Source organism: Rhipicephalus microplus, chromosome X (genome assembly GCF_043290135.1).
Source record: "Rhipicephalus microplus isolate Deutch F79 chromosome X, USDA_Rmic, whole genome shotgun sequence".
Lineage (NCBI taxonomy): Eukaryota > Metazoa > Arthropoda > Arachnida > Ixodida > Ixodidae > Rhipicephalus > Rhipicephalus microplus.
In genome coordinates, this window is record NC_134710.1 from 91,426,351 (window position 1) to 91,450,677 (window position 24,327).

At 49.7% G+C, this 24,327-nt stretch overlaps 1 protein-coding gene across 4 annotated transcripts in view; it reads right to left on the reverse strand.

Moving 5' to 3' along the window:
- The window catches only part of zfh2 (Zn finger homeodomain 2), a 390,896-nt gene that overhangs the window by 107,517 nt on the left and 259,052 nt on the right, over positions 1-24,327 (reverse strand). The window contains exon 1 of one of the 4 annotated variants that reach the window (XM_075877277.1): positions 19,264-19,467. The exons of 2 other annotated variants lie outside the window; for them this stretch is intronic. The gene's annotated coding sequence lies outside the window, so the exon portion shown is untranslated. Of the gene's footprint in view, positions 1-18,485; positions 19,124-19,263; positions 19,468-24,327 lie in introns of those variants that run through there. One more of the 4 variants, XM_037427401.2, reaches the window with a different exon arrangement.

Below are 24,327 nucleotides of genomic sequence, written 5' to 3' on the forward strand. Positions count from 1 at the left end.
GTTTTTACCTCAGCCCCCGCTTGTCTCAGCGCCGGATCCGACTGGAATCAGTGGAACTTGCACCTATTCTCCTTCGTTTCACTAACGCAAGTCAATTCACAGGGCAAAATATTGTTGCCATAAAAAAAATTAGAAATGAAACGATTCATTTGCCCTATGATAAGCGTATATCTTGTGTTCACGTATACGTACGCCATTCCAGACTGTCTTCGCTTCATAGGTACGCTGAATGACAGTAGGGTTTTTTTTTTTAGCTTACACGAATGCTTCTTTACGTTAGCGTGTTACCGGATACCGGTTAGAACTTGCCGTCTTGCCAGAACGCATATTTTTAAACGCTCTAGCTCCCCATACGTAAACGTTTACGTAGGTACGTAAGCGTATGCCTTTACGTTTTCGCGTAGCATAAAAATGATGCTAACTGCATTTAAACAATCTTAAACAACTCAGATAGCATTTAATCCCCGCTCCGGCAAAATCACGAGACGTTTTTTATCGTGTAAAGTACCCTCGTCTGTGCAAAAGGGTGAAGAAATACAAGCTCACTGCCACGATGGTGTCGACATCTTGCGACACTTCGTGCAACCACAGTCACGAACACGTTGGCTGACGCCTAAAGTATTTTTGGCTGAAAATAATTAAAACGGTAACTCATTCCTGATAACGCCGCTGCGCGGTTTTTACGCCAGACGTTACAACTAACGATGTTTCTGCAATAACAATTTTGTGATTTCCTGGTTTATTTTGGCCCCGCTAGATGACGCCACCTATCCAGCCGCCGGGGGTTCACACGTTCAAGAGTTTGATGTTCTAGGCCATTCTAGCTTTAGTAATCCGACTGAAACAATGTCATCGCTATTGGTGCTCGCACTTCGTCTTATTTTGGCTCGACGGCTGGAGTCTCCGCAATGTGAATATCGCGATGTTACCATCTCACTGTGATGGTTGTTGTTTCGATGGCGCATTGTGATGACGTATATGTCGAGTTGATTACCTGTGATTCTAACGATTGCGTTAGCAACGTCAAAAAGCGTGTCACCTGCTTATAGGACCTACTAACGAAATTGCATTTGCGAAATAGGGCCATGAACGGAAAGCCTGTGTGGCAGGTAGCTTGCGTTACCTAAAGGTTTACGTTCCGTAAAGACCAGGCGAAGTATAAGCAGATTCTCTTCGGTATCCGGTGGCACGGTAACATATAGAAGTATCCGTACAAGCTAACAGCCTCTAATGACCGCACGGCGCGAGCAGACGATCGAGACAGCGACTTGCAAGCTGCCATTTTTTTTTGTGCTTGACGTCATCAAAACTTGCCAGACTGTTGCGTGAAGTCACCAGGATTTGTACTGTACCCTTACGTCAAGTTAGTGTCGATGTGGGTAGGTGCGCCGCCGGAAAAATGACTTTAATATCAGAATAAAATATCAGCATTTGCTGAGCCTTACATTTGCCCAGAACTGTCTCTGTATACAGTAGATTAGTAAGGCAGAGTAAACTCGCCTCCGAAAAAGGTGTCAGTACGCCTTTAAGCGCCCTGCCGACGAGGCTAAATGATTCGGTCCACGAAAAGAAAAAAATCGTCTCTGCTGACTCACCGCTCCTAAAACGCAGTAGCACACTCTATACGCCTCCTCGTGTGACCCCACACTGAACCAACAAAATGCACAACCGTGTTTAGGCCTAACTATGAGACCAGCAATCAAATAATGCTCTTTCATTTTGCCGACTCCAAAACATGACCAACAGGATACACCGCACTTAAGGCAAGCTGGCGACGCTTGTGGTGAAAGAAAAAGATGAAGACGCAAAACGCGAGGGCTCATCAACACAACAAACAGCGGAGAGGAGGTGTGTGTTTTAGAGTAAATATGCACATTATGTTCAGGTAAGGAAAACCTCAGCTCAGCTCAACCTACGCACGCACTCGGCTGCTGACCAGCAGGTCACGGGATCGAATACCGGCTGCGGCGGCTGCATTTTCGATGGAGGTAGAAATGCTGTGGAGGCAGAAATGCGATGGAGGCAGAAAAGGCAGAAATGGAGGCCGAACCCCAACCCCAAAGAACGTTAAAGAAAGGTGAACCACGGTCGTGGCCCGTCTCATTATCACTACGGCGCGCTGAAACTGAATCCGTCCTTTCAGAACTACGGGACTATTTTTTGTTTAGAAAAATGGTGAACGATTTAGAGTACATGGTACTCTACTATGGGAGAGCGTAAAGCCGTCCCGCTCAAACGATCGGGAAAACTACAACGAACGGTTAAACGGTTCTTAAGTTGCCAATGTACCCAGCGCCGGCAAAGCTGGAGAAGTGCGGCCATCAGACGTGCGCCCGTCATTTTGCCAGCTTTCGCACGTTTTGTTTCGAAAAGTAATGTTTTATCAATTGAAAATTTATTGACTATGAGCTGGTTTTAATATGCTAACCTGATCTTTTATGAGATATATGCCATTTTGTGGTGCGATTTTCTGTAGTTCTCTGTAAAGACCATATTTTTTTTAGCCTTGTTGAACGCCCGGGAGTCCCGGCTGCGGCGGCTGCATTTTCTATGGAGGCGGAGATGTTGTAGGCCCGTGTGTTCAGATTTGGGTACACGTTAAAGAACCCCAGGTGGTCGAATTCCCGGAGCCCTCGACTACGGCGTCTGTCATAACCATATGGTGGTTTTGGGACGTTAAACTCCACATATCAATCAATCAATCAATCAATCAACCTACGCACGCAAGCAGCCCGTCATGGACCACGTGTCAGATGCACGTGGTCTATGTAATCATAAGTGGTGCCCATATATATAGCATGCACTCGAGTTCCCGCCTGTACAACTTCCGTTAGGGTCCCTATACTCGACAGAGTGCAGTTTCTGCGTAATTCAGTCGGTTCAGCTTGAGCTGTGTACTTTCGCCAGCCGGTCCGGATAAATGCAACCGTAGCATATTGCCTTTTCCAGCACATCCCCAGCCGTCGTTACATGAATGTGACCACAGCGTATCGTTTTCCCTAGTGCACCCCCCTTTTGTCCGACAGAAACCAGAGCCTCTTTTGGGCGAGCACGGTTCGCCGGCGAGTAAAGGATAGTCGGCAGCCTTAATTCTCATTTTTCCGCCCTCTCTCCACGCGAAGCGCTCGCGCGCACGGATCTGGCGAATGCGCATTTGCCGTCTCAAACCCCGGCTACCCAGCTCAGAAATGTGATTTAATTACGTGGCGCACGATACCGTTTAAACCGATGCGATGCGCCAGCTATCACTTACGTGCAAACGTCGACGCTTCGTGTTTCAATGACGGCTGACATGCACCGGCAGGCGTCAGCCTGTCCCGCGATAAGTCGACTTTTTATACTTCAGCGAGATCTTTACGACGGCCAGCAAGGGGCTATGGGAAGGGAACAAGACAGGATACCAAAAAGCAAGAAACAAAAGTAAACGGGAGCTACTCATGGCATAACTAGTTGCTGCTAATTCAACTGAAAGGGCACTTTGGCATTTTACTTCCCCTGATAGCTAACTAGACCAATGCATACGAGTCACTGTGAATAAAAGAAAGCACACCAAATTCTGCGAGCCGTTACCCTCTTCATAAACAGGATTCTGAACACACCAGCATGGCTTCGCTTAGGCCAAAGTAAAGAAGGGGGGGGGGGGATGCCGATTACCCCTCCGCATTGCCCTATCTAATATTATTCCACCTTTAGTCTCTCAGCTAAAAAAAAAAATAACCTTATATTTAACTTCACGGGTGAAAGAAAAAGGAAACAAGTCATTGCCTAATGTCGTCTATTCCTCGAAGCGAGAAATGTTCTGCATATATCCAACGATATATGTCCCAGATGAGTCGATTTACAGTAAGGACCAAGGGTCATTGATTGAATAACGAGCACGAAACATCAAGAAAATATATGAACCGTTCCACTCAATTGCTGCGTCTGAAATAAGATCGAAATTTTCACGAACAGATTTAAAAATGAACGAGCTTCCGGCGTCAAAAAAGGGAACAGAGGGAAATGAAAATCAAACGCCCTCATTACCGCGCGCCGGAAGTGACGCATAAGCATCAACGTTGGTTCACTTCTCCGCTTGACCACTAAAATTCAACGCGGAGCGCTAGACTGTAAAGGTCCGGCATTTGTGTCATATCCGCTAATCGCAAGCGTCCACCAATTAGGTGACATATAAACGTTGGTAATGGTAAAATTCGACAATTAACACCTCCGCAGCTATCGACGAGACTGCGTCACCAATAAGCACAATTTCATCATCAGCCCGGCTATACGCCTGTTGCAGGGCCAATGCCTTTCCCACGCTTCTTCAAATGATGGAACCGGACGCACTATTTATTTCCTAGCTACATAAATGTAACGCAAGATGTCACAAACGTTCGCCGTGATTGTCAATTGCCTTTCAGGAGTGGAATGCGACTAATGCAGCGACATGAAAACGAGGTTATAACCACTCTCGGCTTCTGACGCTCGATATGCGCGCGAGTCTGTCCCCCCCCCCCCCTTGCTCCTAAGTGCAGGAATAATCTCACGTCATGCCGGGCGTGTAATCGCGCCTACGTGCCTTCATGATTAAGAGAAGCGGCGCGAGACGCTTAGGACGAGCAAGAAAACGTAAGTGTTAACCACGTCTTTCAAGACCCGTGCAGACCACCGTATACGTAGACACATAGCGTTTTTTTTTTTTTTGCAGCTTCGTAGCTTGCGCTCGCTCATTGTCTTCAGAAGATACCAAGATAAATAAAACGGAAACAATACCACGACACGGACAGGTGCGGAGCGCTGGGATTCATAAACCACTGTATAACGTAAAAGCGCGTTTTATGGGAAACACGACGCGAAGCAGGCGAATAAAAATTAATTTAGAGAATGCGTGGTATACGCACAAAACAAGCAGCCGGCTGTTCTCTCATTATGGGGAGCCACGACAGGTGACCAATCAGCATCTATGCAATCCACTAGGAAAGAAATGGTCATAAATCACGTTCGTTGTCACGAGTTCGTTGATACTATTATGCTTTGTTGAAACGGAAGCTGCGCATCTTGCAGTGATGAAATATCAACAATTCAAGCCACGTAGAACTGAACGCTACGCGACTGGCGACAATGTCGTATCGGTCAAAACTGCACTACATTGTTTTTTTTCCTCATTTGCACGGTATGCCCATTGTGCACAAAATAGTGGAATATCTTTGAACCTCGAACAGAACTCAGGGTAGTAATGACATATAAAGCGACTAAATTTGCAAAGAAATAGAATACGCAATACCGCGCCCTAACTTAAAGAACAAGAGCATTTATGCTGGCTCTTCGGTCAAACGAATCCTTCAGAAACAATAGTCTGTATCAGCTGTAGCTTAACCACCCTATGAGTAACTCGCCTACATAACAAACAAAAAATCAAATTAAAAACAGAACAGAGGTTCATTTGAATCAAGCGCATTTTAATAGCACTGCAAACCCAGCGGCCCAACATATGCTTTGTGTATGGTTTGATTTAACCGAGATAGAGAGTAAAGGTGGACCAATCTGAAGTGGCCGTTGGCGTGGACGCCCAGAAGCACGACATCAATCAAATACAGGACGTGCAAATGAACTCGCTATGCAAACCTGAAATGTATAAGTACACAAACTTCCCTATAGGGTTACAGTGCGTGCATTCACAGACGCGCCTTCATCTCCCCGAATTCATTCCAAACGGTGGACTGAAAAAAACGTTGTAGTAAAACTTTTCCAGCGACAGCGCTCAAGACGTTAGCAAAAAGTGAGCGCGAGTGACGACGCTATCGGCCGATTCCTGGAACAGAATCGCAGGTCTGAGCAGCTCTCCTCCTTCCCCGCCTTCCACGACGCACCCATGCAGCGCTGCTTATCAGAGCGCCAAGCAGGTAATCACGCCGGGCGTCTCCGTGAAAGACGCGCGCGAGAGGCGATATCGAAAGCACACACACTGGAATGAGAGGCGAGCCATTACGCGTGCGCGCATTTTAAATCGGACCATTAGGGAGACAAAGCTCGTCTCTCCGAACGCGGCCGAGACGCACACCGCGCATCTCAATGTCCCCTCCGCTTAAAGGAGAGGCCATAATGCGCGATATCGATGCCGCCGTTCGAATCGGTATATCCGCAGCCGACGCCGGAAAGAGAAAGAGCGCACACAAGCGTGCCAGCGGGAGAGGTTATGGTAGCTAATTAAAGACCACCGCTCTGCCAAAGGAATGGGTAACGAAGAACGCCACGGCGCCGGTATATGCGCGCACTTCTGAAGGACATCGCAAGGCTCTTCCAATGAATCGCCTGGCGGAACTTAGCTGGCGCTGTTACTAAGTAGATTAGCCGTACGTGCAAAGCGTCGCAAATTTAAACTTAATTGCAAGTGGGCTGGAAAAAACGACTCGCGCCATCCAAGACGAATCTGGCCATTTAATTCCGCGGGGGAGGGGGGGGGGTTCGCCTCGCATGCGATAACTTGCCAAGGATTGAAACGAGAAACAAGTGGCGTTCCCGTATGCCGTGACCATAAAGATATACTACCTACGCTCGGAAAGAAAGCATCGACTGGCATACGCGCGCCACGGGCACGTTATAATTCCACACTATATATAGGTGCATTGGAAAGACAGACAGACATATCGTTAGAGCATAATTCGACAAATTCTTTGAAGCCTTTGTTAATGTAATTACTGTAGATGGAAATAGTCTTACTCATAACTCTACGTTGGATCCCTAAATACCATTTGCAAACTGGCCTACCTTCCGTGACTCCAAGGCGGCCCTTCAATGCATGCGAAGTCTACGACGCGGGAAATACCATCAGATGGTATCTCAAATAAATGAAGTCATCGCGCCACTAACAAAGGACATGACAATCTTTCAACGGCTGCCTGGTCACTGTGCGATTGGTGGTAACCACCTCGCCGACAACGCTGCCCGCTGTGCCCACGACGGAGCACCCACACTGCTCATACCCACGTCAAAGGTCGATGCCGCAAAAGAACTTCGCCGCATCGCGCATAATACCACACTTATGCATTGGGATCTTCCACTGAACACCACTCGACGCCCACAGAACCTCGCCTTCATTACTCCAATTACAGGTGTCATCAAAGACTTCGCAACGGGACGCTACAATGCTGCGTCGGTTGTGGGTTGGCGTTGCCTTCACCAATTCATTAAGTTATCGCATTGGTGCGGCTGACTTCCCCAACTGTGATAACTGCCATTGTGTAGAAACTCTCGACCACGTGATGTGCCATTGTCCATGCTCGGAAGAAGATGGCCGGACTCTCTAGTGTCCCTTAAGGAGGCTGGATGATCGACCATTTACTCTGGAGAAGATCTTCGGAGCGTGGCCTTTACGTATTTCAGCTTAAAAAGCCACTCGAGCCCTCCTGCAATTCTTGAGGGAACCATCACTGTGCGACCGACTGTGAAACCTGAACTGTGTATGTGTTATGTGCAATGTGTATCTCCTCCTCTCTCTCTTTCTCCATCATTCCCCTCTCCCCATGTAGGGTAGCAAGCTAGACTTAGTATAGTTAACCTCCGTACCTTTTTTTTTCTCTCTCTTTCTCTCTCATATATATATATATATATATATATATATATATATATATATATATATATATATATATATATATATATATATATATATATATATATATATATATATATTGTAACGCGGAGAAATAAGACAAAGAGACAACGCCTTTGCTGCAGGCCGGCTGTTCTTATTCTGACTTCGTCTTCCTCCGCTTCCGTAACCTAGCCTGCGCCCTTGCCTGAGCCCCACTATTTATTATCATTACACTCGGCCCCGACTGCGAGCCTCGTGGGCTACCGACAATGTCTCCGGTGGGCGGCATTGACTATTCCGGGGTGGCCGGGCTCGGCCAAGCTGATATTTCACATGGAAGTTTGTTGAAGGAGATTCCGGAGGACGACACTGGCTGTGACGTGATGGTCGGTGCAGGCGTCGTCCACGATGGGGCCAACGCTGTTGACTTGGACAAGATGCCGCTAGCAGGAGATACAGACTCCTGCAAAGTGGCCGCGTTGGTTTAATCTCGTCGGTTTGAGCATCCTGTCGCAGCCGTGTTACAAATGCTGGAAATAGTCCACGCTGCACCGTCACCTGCTGCACTGAGCGTCGACGCCTGCGTTGCTTGCGGTGTGGCAAGGGGCGTCGGGGTGTCTTTGTAGTCATCTGAGAGCCGAGTTCAGGTTGCAGCTTGAGAGGCAACGCGTGCTCTTGCAGCACTGCCTTTGTCGGACTCATGCTCAAGCTGTTTATTCCTATAGTTTCACGTGCAGTAGAGCCTTCATTGTCAGATGACCTGTCACTAACCGGAAGTATTACCTTCTCTGGTAGGTCTTTGTTGACAGTGACTTTGAAGGAGGCGGCGCTTAGCGTGTGGCAGACGTCCGCACACTCGGCCACAGACTGACGTGATATCAGGAGATGTCGCTTCGAAGTGAGGGTCAACACTGTAGGGTTGTTCGTCCCAGGGTAGGTGGTTAAATTGGCTGTCGGGAAGCTGCAAAATACAGCTGAAGCCGCGAGGGTGGTCTCCTTCTGGGATCTATTCTCGGTAGCGGTCGCGTAAGACTGGGTGGTCGTGGAGAGGTGATGGTGACTCCGTCCAAAAGCAGCTATGAGCTTGTCACTCCAGTCCACCCAGGACGTCTGCCGCACGCCTTCGTATCGATGCCAAGCCGCGGCAGCATTCCGAAGGCGGTCTATGGCCATGCCCCACTTCTTTTGGTCCGTCCACGCTGCGTGATCTCCGACAGCGTTGACGGTTGCCACCCATTCCTTGGCATCGTCCTGGAAGCCGCGAAACTCCGGTAGCTCGAAGGAAATCGGCGATGGCGGGACTGCGGGCAAAACTCCGAGATGTGCCCACGCCAAGCAGTTCACTTGCTCTGATACCTCCGTGAGAGAACGCCCGAGATTGCGACGGTTCTCGGGCGAGCTTACCTCGAAGTTTTGTGAGGCGGCCGCAGCCAACATGGCATTGAGTGCGCACAATGTTGGCAAGATGGCAGGACATAGCTGGGAGCTCGACGCTATGAGGGCGTTGGTCGTGACGCGGAGTTGCGCGATGGTATGCTGCAGCTCCGCTGCGCTGTCGTGTGATCCGCACGAAGAGCCAAGGCCCGCCTCTGCGGAGGATACAGTGACTGCGGTACTCGAGGTGGTACAATTGCTGACCAAGGACGCGTGGACGGCGTCCCTTGGAAATCCAGCTGTGGTAGGAATCGTGGACATGGGTTCCAGGGCGCTGGAAGCGTCAACGACGTTCCCAGGCAAGCGGAACCCGTGTGATGAGTTGTGACCTGGTACTGTGGGGTAGATGAAGCGGTCTTGCGCCGCCGGGTAGGCCTCGACGCCGTACACGGTGGGTGCTTGAAGCGCCGACAGGTTGCCAGGTATGGAGGAGGCATGTACGCCATCCCTAGGTGAGAGAGGCCCGTGCGCATGGTTGCCGCGACGTGTCGCGTCCCAGGACAAGTTTCCCGGAGCCACAACGGAGGCCTGGACGCCATCCGTCGGTGCTGGGATCGATGCTGGCCGCGACGGACGCCTTGCGGGTTCCATCAGCGAAGAAGCGTGACGGCGTTCCTTATCGTGAACTGGTACCGGTAACGGGTGCTGGAGCCGCCGAGGAGGCTTGGACGCCGTCCCCGAACGGTGGTGTCAGTAAACAGCTGCCGAGGAGGCCTTGACGCCGTCCTCAAGCGACGCTTACCGCGGCTGCACGTCGGCGGGCGTTCTGGATGACGAAACCGAGACGTAAGCCGTTTTCTTCGTCGGCTGCGCCATTGTAACGCGGAGAAATAAGACAAAGAGACAACGCCTTTGCTGCAGGCCGGCTGTTCTTATTCTGACTTCGTCTTCCTCCGCTTCCGTAACCTAGCCTGCGCCCTTGCCTGAGCCCCACTATTTATTATCATTACAATATATATATATATATATATATATATACACTAATGAAGCGAGCAGTCTGAACAGAAGCACACTCTCGGCGCCTCGAAAAGCCCGGTTGCCCACTTTATCGTGCCGCGTTTGGTGTGACCCAGCCTTTAGGAGCGTTAACTTCAAGAACCGCACACAATATCACCCCTTATTAGGACGGATAGGCGATCGTTTGGCGAACCACGGCCGTAGCCCGTCTCCAAATCACTACGGCGCACAGAAACACAATCCGTCCTTTCAGAACTACGGGACTATTTTTTGTTTAGAAAAATGGTGAACGATTTAGAGTACATGGTACTCTACTATGGGAGAGCGTAAAGCCGTCCCGCTTGTCGACGGAAGCAACCGCAATGATACGGTTAAACGGTTCTTAAATTGTACCAAGCGCCGGCAAAGCTGGAGAAGTGCGGCCATCAAACGTGCGCCCGTCATTGGCCAGCTTTCGCACGTTTTGTTTCGAAAAGTAATGTTTTATCAATTGAAAATTTATTGATTATGAGCTCGTTTTGATATGCTAACCTGATCTTTTATCGAAATATATGCCATTTTGTGGTGCGATTTTCTGTAGTTCTCTGTAAAGACCATATTTTTTTTTAGCCTTGTTGAACGCCCGGGAGTCCCGGCTGCGGCGGCTGCATTTTCGATGGAGGCGGAGATGTTGTAGGCCCGTGTGCTCAGATTTGGGTGCACGTTGAAGAACCCCAGGTGGCCGAAATTTCCGGAGCCCTCCTCTACGGCGTCTCTCATAATCATATGATGGTTTTGGAACGTTAAACCCCACATGTCAATCAATCAACGCCCGGAGGTCTAGCTCATGCCTCATGGCATGAGCTAGACCTCCGGGCGTTGATTGATTGACATGTATATATATATATATATATATATATATATATATATATATATATATATATATATATATATATATATATATATATATATAGAGAGAGAGAGAGAGAGAGAGAACAATTTCTTTAAGTGACGCTATGGAGACAAGTACAAACCCAGGCACAGGTCAGAATACCTGAACTTGTTCTTAGTTCCAGCCAGATCCTTAGTTCCACTAAAGATCTGGAAGCGGCGGCACAAAAATACATACATACATACATACATACATACATACATACATACATACATACATACATACATACATACATACATACATACATACATACATACAGTCGATTCGAGTTGGGGGACCTCCGGTAGGCAAATGGAGACTGCCATGACAGATAGCAGTTAGTGGAGCTCTGCAACTTGAACGTTAGCTACAAACAAGTTCAGACCACGCACTTATGCTCGATCCATAATTAAGCTCAGTGAACAGTACTATGTACAGAGATTAAAGCTCAGAGTTCAGCCATATCCGCAAAATCGTTAACTCGTTATATCCGGATATATCCCATTCAATCCTGATACGATGACTGCAAGGTTAGAAACCAACCTGTACAAGCCACAGTGACCCTAAGTCATTTGCAACCTTAGTAAAGATGCACGCACCGTCCCGAGAACCACAGCACGCCTGCCGTTCACCTGCAAAAGGAAGTATCGCCAGCTGGTAGCTTACGTTTTCTCGGCTAATGTAAACACTACAGAGGTCCGTAGCTACTGCCAAAGACATTACGTTTAGTCGAGCAGCGATATCAGAGTCCCTGACGAAATTGACCAGGACGTCAAGAAAGGAAGCAACAAGAGGGAGAAGGCAGGGAGGTTAACCAGAAAGACATCCGGTTGGCTACCCTGCACTGGGGGATTGGGGAAGGGGACAAGAAAGATGAGAAAGAGGCAAGAGAGGGAAAAGGACGTCAAAATTTTCAACTTAACACCAGCGACACAAACGTGGGCCTGTATGGTAAGGTCAACTATATGAAACACGCGAGTTCTTGCCGTCATGAAAAGGAGTGAGCACTATTGGATGGGCCATGGACGCTAACTCACAGTGCCACGGTAGGACCAACCTTACTGGAGTTAGTTTTAGTGACGTTGGGTGGGACAGAGATGGCTGCGGGCGTAGCGGACGATTTCGCTCCGGTTGTAACCGAGTTAAGCGCGATGCCGACGTGCACCCACGAGTGAAGTGACGCTTTCCAGTTTTATTTTTGTTTGTTTGTTTGTGTTACTTCTATCCTGCAACCATTCTGCTTAGTGTATAGCAGTCCGATACCAGACGCACGTCTGGTCGGCCTCCCTGCATTTCTTTCTTCTCTTTCTCTGCCATTCATGCGAAATTCGCAATCACATTTAGCATGTAACGTTTAGCTGAGATGTCAAATTCGAGGACCGGTTTTCGACACCACCCGCTGATTGGCACCGAGCAGATATAGCAAGCATGTAAACATGAAACACGACCGACACATGTAAACCGAATGTTCCTTAGCGGCATTGCTTTTCTTTTTTTTTTTGGTCATTACTACGTTGATCACCGGAGCTATGGTCAACGCACACGACATTAAAGAGTCCGAAAGGGGAGAACAAAAAACTGAGTAGCATTAAAGAAAGGGCACAACAGTGGGAATGGAAGCGCGCGGCGGTTAAATATAAGAGGCTTACGCAAGCGTGACTGTAGTGTGAATTGGCCTAATTGCTGGCTACACGCTCGCGGTGGACACGCTGTAATGGGGCGGCAGGAGTCCGGATTCGCGGCCGCCGTGCGTCGACCGGCAGCAGCGACGGTCGTGTTCGGCCGGCCGGAGTCGCGGCACGTGTGGTTGCCAACAGAGGGAAAGAGACGGGGAGAGACGGCCGGCGCGACGCGTGTACTACGGCGCGTCGCAGACACAACAAACGGCGCTACGACGAGCGACGGCCTTTCCTCGCAGGGCTCGAGCTCGGCACTGCACGCCGCGGGAACCACATCCGTGCCAGAGCCGAGCGGCGCTCCGGTCGGCCACCGCGAGGCGCATGCTCGCTCGGCGGTCCCATCGAGCGGCGGAGTCGACGGACGGCCGGTGCGAGAACGCGGCGGCACGGCCGTCCCTGTCGCGAGTCTTTTCGGCCGCTCGGCTAACGCGGTTCGGAACATTGAGTCACGGCTCCTTCTTCTCCCGCGAGAACAAGTGAGCAGCCCAACGCGTTGCGACTCGCCTCATGTGCCGGACCTGCTTTCGGGCAAGAAGGCGACGTCCGTTGATGGACGGCAAAAAAATCCCCGCAAACAGCCTCGAGAGGAAAGGCGAAACGATGCGCGAGTGCCCGCACTCTGATGACGGCACGTTGTGTGCGACAGTCTTGTTCCTTGCCAGCCGTTACCAAAATTCGCTTGGGAAAGTATCCACAATGAGCCAGCCCAATAAATTAATATATAAAAATATAATACCTGGAAATTTACGTCCCAAAACCACGAAATGATTATCAAATAGGTCGTACTGAAGGGATCCGCAAATTTTCAACCGTCTGGAGTTCCTCAACATGCACTGACACCACAAAGTAAACGGGCCACTACCATTTCGCCTCCAACGAAATGCGACCGCCATGGTCGGAATCGAACCCGCAACCTTCGGGCCAGCCGCCGAGCACCATAAAAGCACCACTCCGCCAAGGCGGACAATAAAAATAGACAAATAAAAATAACAGATAAATCTTCGTCGCTCTTTATCGACAACCTAGCCTAGAGTCATAAGGAAAGGAAAGCGAAAACACAGTCATTTCGCACTAAGCACACTTAGGCGCACGCATTAACAAATATTTAACCCTATCCAGTAGTTTTTTCGATTCCGTTTCACACTGCCTACCTGCAGCTGCATGCATGCCAAGAAACCAGCGCGACTGAACTGCGTACGTCCTAGTGTAGTGGGTTACATGGGACGTCGCACAGCAGCGCCGGATTTTGTTTTTGCGTGTGCGTATCATTGCGTAAGGTAGTATACATGTCCCGCAACCGTATTATTCGGCAACGCTTTTCGCGGGGTTGGGCAGCAGCTCGTCAGCATGAAGTGACAGCGAGCAAATTGAAAAAAAAAAAAAAGGTTTCCCGCGCATACAGAAAGGACGGCAGTGGTTCACGTCACAACTGCGCTGTTGACGCAAAACACACGCGTAATGTGTAACGTGTACCATAGCATTGTTCGCCTATCGCGCACAACCGATGTGTTTTTGTTGCTGCTATATATACACATATACACACCAGCTACCGGAAGTCAGCGACGTCTCATAACAGCTGGGTCGTGGAACCTCACAGATGACGTCGTGCTGCTTTTTTTTCTTTACTTTCCAATTGTTTCTCGCGCCTGACAGCGTCAACATGCATTTACAACGAGCTTACCATGCCCGACACGAGCTAAGGGACACGGTTGCGCAACATACGTAAGAGCTGAACTAAGTTTGTCATTACGTCTGTGCAGCGGCAACTGCACGCGCGGAGCTCAGGTGCAGTGAGGTAAGCATGTGCCAGTTACGCGAAGGAGCCGCTCTACACGCGCGCTTCAATGCGTGCTGTCCAATTGATCAACGTCAAGCAAACAATGCTGGTATTGTATAGCGGCTATTGCAAATTTTACTTCAGTAGAGGCGAGGCTACCCGCAGGCGCCGTTTGCACTGACATCCCCGGACGATCTTTGTTTAAATATATGGCCAGTATGCAGTGAGCCCATATAAAACGAAATAAATGGGCGGGGGGGTCAGTTGGAGTAATACGCAGTACAAAGCAGTCGACGGAGTGGGAATTCCAGATAAGGAGACGAGCGTGTTCTTGTTTCTAGAGTTCCCGACGAGGAGCGGGCCTCCAGTGCGGCGCACTTCCAGAGGCGCCCTCGGGTGGACAGACGGATCGTAACCGGCGGCCAGGAAAGTCAGGCGCCACAGATGGCCACGGCCCGAAGCTGCCCGTGTTTGTATTCCTCGGCTTCCGTCCCTTTGAAAGGGCAGCAGAAGACGGTGCACAAAAGGAAGACAGCGGATGAAAACAGGGCGCAGGGCGACACTGCGCAGGAGTGGGGTCGAAGAGAAGAGGGCATGCTGGCGGGGGCAAACAGCACGTGCAGCTGCCGGCCGGCCTTTTGTCTCAGCACGGTGCGTTTCCCTCGCCCTCGGACAAGGCCCCGCACTGCTTTTGTTCAGCGCAAATTACCGACCCTTTATTGGACTTTCCAACAATGGAGTGCGGAGCATATTTACAAAACCTCCGCATGGAGATGCCGGCGGGGATGTGCTCACCCCCTGCTTTCCTTCTTTTCCAAGAGCAGAACCGGTGGGTATACGCTTCGTGGGGTGCTGACGGGCTCCTAGGGGCGTTTTGTAACGGCGTTACACAAACCCTGCCGTGGCCGCCACTGAAAGCACGACGACACCGCGGGCCAAAATGGAAAGCGACGAGCTTAATTTGAACGAGCCGGCGCCGCTGTCTTTAATGAGTCTAGCCCGAAGTGGCCGCAGGAGGCGAAAATAAGGCGACCGAGGGATCCCCGCAGCGAAATGAAGGTGGTGCTGGCGAGGAGGCAGCCGCTCCTTCGCTCGCCGGACGTGACGTCCCTCCTCGGGCACGGCGACAAAACTAACACCAGTTGACATTTAAGCGTGCGTTTCGTAATCGAAGGCGGTTATAATTGGCGCTTCCGTAACTGGAGCATATACGGGTGCCACCTATAAGGAGGGAACACTTCTACGCCACAGCAGGCGGCCTTTCAGAGCCGTCTCGTGTCACGGGCGTCCGATTAACGCGAAGAAACGATGCTCCGAGATGACGCTTTTTGATTACGCGTGCATGCAGTTTAATTTGCAAATTCTGACGGCTCTCATTCAGCTGCATGACGAAGACGGTTCGAGAAGCGTTGGCAGGCAGGCCCCCCGCTTACAGAGTGGCCGCACCCTGAGCGCTTGTCCCGAGAACGCTCCTCACCCTATGTGGCTGCTCAACACATCTCTGCTACGGGGCAGGGCGGTGCCAGTAATGCACGCCGAAAAGAAAGGCATAACGTTTTAGCAGCACCAAAGACAAGCCTCTGCACTTCAAGTGACTTTGTTGGCACAGTATGCAACGGAGATTTCGGCGATGTGAACTCCGGTGATCACGCGGAAAGCGACTCTGGTAGAACGAAGTGCCTGTCATATCGGACGAGCGCCGAGAGAGGTTGTGCTGTTACGAAAACGGTGTAATTGTGCAGACATCTACCGCGACAAGTGCGAGGTCCATTTGGCCCTTTAAATTACGTCACACCGTCTCTGCACTACCTGCAGAATATGCACATATATTTTCAGTAAGACAATCTACTACAACGACCTCGAAGAGTGGTTACAGTTTGCAAACAACTACCTCGCAAAGACGACAACAGCGTTAAAGAATTGCATGGTTTTCACGAGAGCGATTGGACACCGCATGTTAAAAGAGACGCAAAAGGCGAGCACGCCGACATAGGAGAATCAAATCGTCACACCAGCTGCACGTCAAACAATTGCTGAGCTGACTTTTTCTATTCTAGTTGTCAACTTGATTAGCACACATGAATTCGCAGAAAGAATAAAATTACAACTTCTGCTTAATGAGAAAATAAGCTACGCGCGAAAACAACGACGCGCAGTAGTATGGAAACGTGTTGGCTCTATTCGATTAGCGCCAAACACGTATTTATTCGTCTCATCAGAAACTTCCTTAGCGGCAGGATGCAACAAAACGTCTGAATTTAACTTGGTGAAGTTAAACTTTGGGCAGTTCAAAATAAAGAGCCCGTCCTGAATCGGGGAAAAAAAGACATGGAAAATGACCAGAACAAGCGCTGATTTTCGACTCGGTGTTCAACGCGTAGCTGGGCGCGACGAGCGTACAACGCCTAAAGCAGTGGCACAGCGCGATTTTGTTGAACAGTATTTGCTCACAAAGACAATATTACGTACCCAAACAGTACGTCTTTTGCATAACCTGACTTGCGACTGGAAAGAACCGAAGATTTCTGCAGCACCAGCAGCGGGCTTCGTTTAAACCACTTTGTAACCAGTGGCACGAAGCGGAAAACCGAGGCAGACTATCTCAAACCAGAGCTTGAACTATACCCTCGACCATCCGTGAGCTCTCGTAAGGGTTACTGGAAATGAGTTCCCGTGTCCTTACACGCTGTATCCTTCGTAGTGATGTCTGCTCGTTAGGTCGAGAGCACGGTTCCATAACAGGGATCACATCGACTCTTCATATGCGCGGACGTTAACATGTACGTTTCAACAGTTGAACAGGGATTGTCTTCCCCAAGAACAATGCGGCACTGGCACTCCCGCCGGAAACAATTGAAGCACAAAAAAACGCGCTGTTGGGCAACGTGTGACCCACGCATTTTTTTTCTCAATTATCTATTGGGCAATTCGAAAGTACCTTACTTCGAATGCCTCAGCAGACAAATACCCTCAACTACAGGCTTACCGAACGAACTATTCGTTACATTAAACACTCGTCCGTGCTTTTTTTTTTCTTTCGTCGACTCTTTATGCACGGCGGTGCGCTTAGCATAAGACATTCTTTCAGTAATTGTTGAGAAGCCTTCGTGGTACAAGTCTACCCTCGCTGGAATGCAGGGGACTGAACATTTCGAGCCAGAAAGGCATAGCGTGAATGAGTTTTCGGTTGGACAATATCCTCGCAGAGAAGCCTACTTACCAAATCAAGATACCTTATACTTGTCAGTGGACCGACCTCCGAACTCTTCGAGCAATCTCTTCGGACTCAAGCTACCAGCTTCGATACAGAACCAAGAACATACTTGTTTCAGATACAACACCCGGAGAAGTGCACCAGATCAACGACATCGAAGACAAATCTACGATGCCAAACCCAACAAAAGTCCCAAATTACGCAAAGTGCCTTTTAATCAAAAGTAGAAAACGGCAGCATGCGGCGTCAGAAGGCAGCGTGAGGACCGCATTATTTTTAAAATACGAACGCTTATCCGACAGTGGCTCACTGAGTCACAGTGAACAGTTTGCGACTTACGCCACTATTTTGCCAGTTTGGCGCGCGCGACTTAAATATAACCACACAGTTTTTCAACATCGAGAGCGAACGGCAGAGCGTCGTGACATCCCTACTAGGGAAAACGCAATTTTCCCGATGTCCCCACGAGGCGAGAAACTGCTCCCTAAAGTCCCTAAAGCGAAACCACGCGGTCGCATCAGCAGCTGCTTTGAGCACGTGGATTGAGAAACGGAAAGTATGACTGGAGGCCACAGCCAAGTTTCACGAAACATCAATCCACAAGATCAGAGCTACAGTGCACGTCAATACTTTCACATCGAGCAAACGACCTGCCACAGTCCGCTATAGAACGAAGACCTATGAAGGATAATCACTCGATTCGCACTGCGTAGCTATCGAATCACAGCATTAGATGATGGTGCGAAACGAAAGTATTCGTAAAACGTAACTGTGCATAATGGCATACTACAAGCAATGCCACCTGAAGGCCGGTCAGTGCGTCAACAATGCGACAAGCGTGAGAAGTTTCTTTGGACGACAGCCCCAAGCCGAGCCGAGGACCAAGTTCTCCACTCTCGGCATGCAGCCGGCGACCAAGAAGAAAGAAGTCGGTACGTTACCGTCGACTGGACGTCGTTGGCCAGCTAGGAACTGCAACACCAGCGTAACACCGTAGTACAATCCCAGACGGATCTTGGCTACCGGCCATACACACAGCGACGCGAGGCCAGTCACGCCAAGACGCGGCTCGAGCACCACCTCACAGGTTCACAACGGGGCGTCGGCGACGACATCGAGGAACGTTAATCCAAGCGCGGCGCGCGGCGTGCATCGACTGGCAGCGGGTGGCCGACACCTTGCACTGCGCCTGCGCTACGGCAGGAACACGGAGCGGCGCCGAAACAGCGCGCGCGAGAGCTCTCCGACGTCGACTGAGGCCACACACGCCAAGGTTGAGCGGGCGAGGAGGACGAGGGCCGGCGTAATTAATTCCTCGCGAGCGCCGCGAGGGGGAGGGCGACGCGCGCGGCGCGAGCCAATGGCGACGCGCGGCGCGACTCCGGCGCGCTGGCGCTCATTGGTCGCAATTATTTTCGGGGACGCGCCGCGAGCGCCGCGCCGCAGCTCTGCTTTTGTTTGCCGCCGCCGTCATTATGCGCTACCGCACGCGCGCTTTTGTCTCGCCTGAAAGTTTGGGACGCGCAAGAGGCGCCGGAGCCTCGCACATTTTACGGCGCGTGACAAACGTCCGATAGGACAGGCCAATGACTCCCGGGGCCCCGAATGGTGGTCAGAAAAGCGGGAAAGATGCAGAACGAACAGTCCCCAGAAAAGTCCCTACGGGGAAGGCACGGACTGACTTCCGCGAGCGTGCTTCCGGCTCGTACGGCGGCTTACCTCCTCGCCGCAGCATGCCGGCGCGTCGACGGCAGCCCCCAGGGCGACGGGCGACTCCCACGCGGAGCGCCGCCGGAGCACGTGGAGCAGCAGCGAGCAATCCAGCGTGGCGGCTGTGGGTTATCCCGAACGGGCCAAAAATCCGCGCGCCGCAGCTGGCTGCTTTAAATGCGCCGACGGAGCCCCCCCGCTCTCCCAGGGTCTCTCGCGAATGTGCGCCGGGACCCTGCGCTCCGGGCTGGTTATGAGGCGCCTCCGACACCTAGGCCGGCGCCCGGGATCGCGCCGCCATCTATTGTCTCTTGCGGGCAACAAAGACGGCGGCGCGCGCACGCGCACATGTGCAAAAACATGCAAGTTTGACAGATACTGCCGTCGCCATATTTAATTCCCCTCCTCCGGCGACTCTCACCCTTGTCTCTCCTCCTTTTTAAGCAGAGGCGTCCCGAGGGCGAGCGCATTATTGATCGGGAATCGATCAGTTTGGTTGAGGTCGCTCCTGTTTTTGTCTGTTATTAAGCGGCGGCACTCTCTCGCCCTCGGTGGCCGCCGGAGGCGCCCCCATATATGAGCATTACGTCACTTCGTTACCGAAACCGGCGCGTGGTCTGAACACTGAACCTCTGGGCGCTGCTACTCGCTGTCTACACATGACGATGCTTTTGACGGAGACGGCTTGTACGGGCTCGCCGGAGGCTTCAGTGTGAACATGATGGTCAGTAGCCCTTTCATGTTTTGCTCAAAATCGGTCATTCTTGTGCAGTATTGACGAGCATGCAAAACCACTGCTGCGAGGGTACAAGTGACATTCGTTCATTAATATCTAACTTTCATTTAAAAGTAGCTGTTTTGTTTTGACTGCAACAAGTCCAAATTTAACGGTATCTCAACTGATGATGCTGATAACAGCGTCTTCGTAAGAAATACATTTTAGTGTAAAAAAAGATTAATTAACGAGTTTACCATGTGCTCAAGACCAGCGAAATGAAAAAAAAATAGAGATTGTATGGTGCCGTAATTACAAGTTTTCTACACTGCCATTCGCAGCGCTGCAACTGACCGCAGCAAAATTGGCTGTTGTATCGAACACGAAGCGCACACGCCCTAAGTCACCTGTTATGACGTAGCCCTTGCAAGGCCCTATCAATGCCAACATGAAGGATTTCGCATGTACAACTCTTGATATGAGCGTTGTTATTGCAAGTCATGCATACTTCCCTCTCTCTCTCTCTCTGTCTCTCTCTTACACTAGAAACACCATGTTAAATGGACCAAGCCATATAGCACCGAAAGTGGGCCTTTCGAAAGAGTTTTGGCGAACGCATGAAGTAGCGAATGGCGTTACATTGGTCCGCGTGACATCAGGCAAACAGCATTAATGCGTAAGGAGTTAGAAAATTATTGTCATTGATTGTGACCATGTGACATGAGCATAAGCCGTGGACCCAGAGGCTAGAGTAATATATTACAGATTCGCCCACCAAGCAATTCGTTAAGCGTAGAATCTAAAGCAAGCCATTTTCACATCGTAACAACTCTCTGAGCTCGGGTGATTCGCTCAAAAGGATTACATTGTGATCCCTGACATCCATCAGAAAGTAATCCATTATCTGTGATCTAATAGACATCTGCCCTTTCAAAAGCATTCCAAATGGTTGAAACACTATACCCTTCTCACAGTACCGAGAATGCTATATGGCATCATCATAGCGAAAATTCGTAAGCTTTTCACGATGTGATACGCATGTTTCTTGATTTAATAATAATAATAATAATAATAATAATAATAATAATAATAATAATAATAATAATAATAATAATAATAATAACATGTCGCACGTCGCTTTCATTCGTGTTGCATTCACACCGGCCCTGAATGTAAGCAAAAAATGTCGATAACTGAAAGGTATAGGAAGCGTAGCCGGCATGCATCTATGCAGTAAATAACGGAGTTGGAAAAGTATGGAGTGTGAGTTTATATTCACGTATACATAACTGAAAGTACATATATACCTTGCCGACTCCATCAATTACTGAGACCGATGTCCAGCTACGATGCAACAACTCCCATTCGTAGACATATTTGGTGTCCCTGTCCGGGGCACTTGAGCGTTATCGCGACATTCGCTTTTGCCGCTAACAGAGACGAAGAAATCCTTGCGTATCTCGTTGGAGCAAAAGACGCCACCGCTTGGGAGATAAAAAGAGAAGCCTTGAGTTCAGACAAAGAAAATAAGTGACGTGCGTGGTAATTGACGAAGAGGCTACGTGATATATGCCACGTATTAGTAACAATGATATCGATTATATGTGCCTACAAGCAATCGGTACGCATGCTGCTCGCCAGCAAACCTTGTGAAGAGAAAGTTATTTATGACTTCTAATTCGATTTGTTTATTTTGAAACCTTTTATCGATTGGGTGGAGGGCAATTGACAGTTTCAGGAATTCACCTGTTTTCGATACAAGTTTGTAATACACCGAAGGAGGCGCTCTGATAGGTACCCCAAAACCTGTCTGACGGCGCCTCTTATAGATTTCGCTGCTGAATATACATATACAGAAGCGAAAATGCAATGGAACCTGAATGCAGTGACGTGCTCCCTCATATATATAATGCGCCCCATCTTCGTCGTGCAAGCCACTGGTGAATTATTTCTACGCTCTATAGACGTACTGGAGCCCTAGACAATTACCAAGAGGCACTGGGGTCGGAACAGGTCAAAAGAATAAAAAAAAAAGGCATCTGAGCAAGATAACGAGGAAGTTCAAAAGAGCGCCACATTCAGGCACACTGTTTTATTAGTGGGCCTGTGCTCTATTTAGGTTAGCTCTTCTCCTTTTGCCCTTATACTTGATGTTCCCTCATCCTTGTTGTCTATGAATGCATTGTGGTTTCATTGATTACGAACTATTAAAACGTGCCGCTCACCGCATTGTTTCCACGTTTGATGAAATAACGTTTACACGCTGACGGGGAAAAAAGCCATAAAAAGACCTTACATCGTTACTCGCGAAGTGTATCAGCAGGTTTCAAGTGTGCCGCAACAAGCGCGATCGAGCGGTATATGACGAACGGATTGACTGCACAGCTCTGTCGACGCAACGTGTCGAGGAGAACTAATCAATCTGGCATCAGGTCATTTCTACACTGGCAAGTGCAATTTCTACGCCCACAAAGCGTTTTACTTTGCCCTTTGATCAGCGATACCGCAGAGCATATACACTTCCAGCTCGAGCACGAAACGAAATGCACGCTTTCCCATTCATTATCCGCGCGTCGAGAGACCGGAATTATTGAGGCAAATTAACTAGCCCTATCACGAAGTATAGCTGTTCAGGCTGTCGGGTGCTTGTGTATTTCGGTCGAGTGAAATGCATTTAAGAGGAGGAAGCACATGCGCGCCGATAACCCAGCCGATTCAGCTAACTACACAGAAAAGCTGGCTGTTCTATTTGGTGGAACTGGCTGAAAGCCTGTTGCAGACTTGTTGCATGTCTCTTTTGTATACAAATGGTAGCGGGATGGTATAGCTTTCACAAACTTTCACCATGTGCCAGCTTATCCATCCCTCCTCGCCCTCATCGTAGGTCTGTATAGCTTCACAATGTCGCCCCGCTGCGGTGCGGTGGCTGAGAGACGTGCGCCGGAAAAAACGAAGACGGTGGAAGGGTGGCACTGTGCCCCCCAAAGTATGCGTCAAAGTTCAACAAGCTGAAGGAGGTGAAGAAGTATTAGACGGATGCTGGCATTGCTGCACGAGGAGAAGCGGAGGAGTGAGTGGAAAGGGCTGCGGAAACAGTTCTTGCGGTCGGCCACCCATCCTCGAAGCAAACCACAACGCGATCACCTGTGTCCAACATTAGAGTACGTCAGCGGAGCTTCGCTCAGAGGTCTCACACACCCCCTTGATTCCGGAAAAAAGGACATGAAAAGAGGTACAAATAAAAAAACAAGGCGAAAAAAAAATGGGAGAGGAAAGGTGGTTTTCGACTGTCACGTTGCATCCCATACAACGCCCTTTTCTACGCTAAGGTTGCACCCCTAACAAGAGCTGCGGCGGCGATCCATCATTCTCTTTTTGCGCTCCTCTCGCAAAGTCCCCGGTCTCTCCAAAAAAGCGGGTATACACAGCCGAGCTACGAAGCAAACATGAAGAACAAGCAAACGGACAGAGTCCGTAGGCCAAAAGCGTGAAAGAACAGGACAGGAGCAGAAAGGAAGAATGTGAGAGCGAGTGCAGAAGTAGAGAAAAAACAAAAAGGAAACTGGGAGAAACGTCGCGGCAGCTAGCGCCATCTCTCGAACGAAGTCCACACCGTTCATCCGCTCTCCTTCTCCATCCTCTTCTCTATTCGGTTTTTTGTTTGGGGCACCCTCTCCAATCTTCTTCGCTTCGTTTTAGGAAGTGTCCGGTTATATTTTTCTCTCGCTCGTCGTCTTGATATTTTGCTCGTTTGAGCACGTTTGCCTGCCGTTCGCCGCGAATCGATACGCCTCGCGCTCCCCACCCGGGCGCGCACTTTTATGCGGCGGGCTCTATTTTAAAGAGCGGGAAAGGGCAAGAAAACTTTTTTTTCACAAATGTAAATGGAAGGCAACACTTTCAGAAGCAAAGATAAACGGCGCGAGCAGTGGAGAGCCGTTTTTGGAAGCTCAATGGAGATGGCGACACTGGCTCCGCATAAAACCCGAGTCGTGTGAATCATGAATGGCGCGTGATGAGCGCGTATTGTGCTTACGCTGCTGAGTAGGCACTGCGCACGGTCTACCAAACCGGCACGGTCACGGTGCTTGCTAGGAGTAACAAGAATGGACTAATTAACTAAAATATAGTGAGGCAGAAAATTAGCGAGCAAGTCTGTATGATAGTGTTTCTTGTTCTGCAACACCCACACAAACACACAAGAAAAGAAACTAAACTACCGTATAAGATCGTGAAAAGACAGCCAGAATAAACAAAACACTGCAAGACGTTGTTCGTTGAGTAATTCGCCTGTTAAAACTTTTAGGGCCGTGCAAGACCTGGTGGTCGACTTGCGTCGAAGCATGGATCTTTTGGGC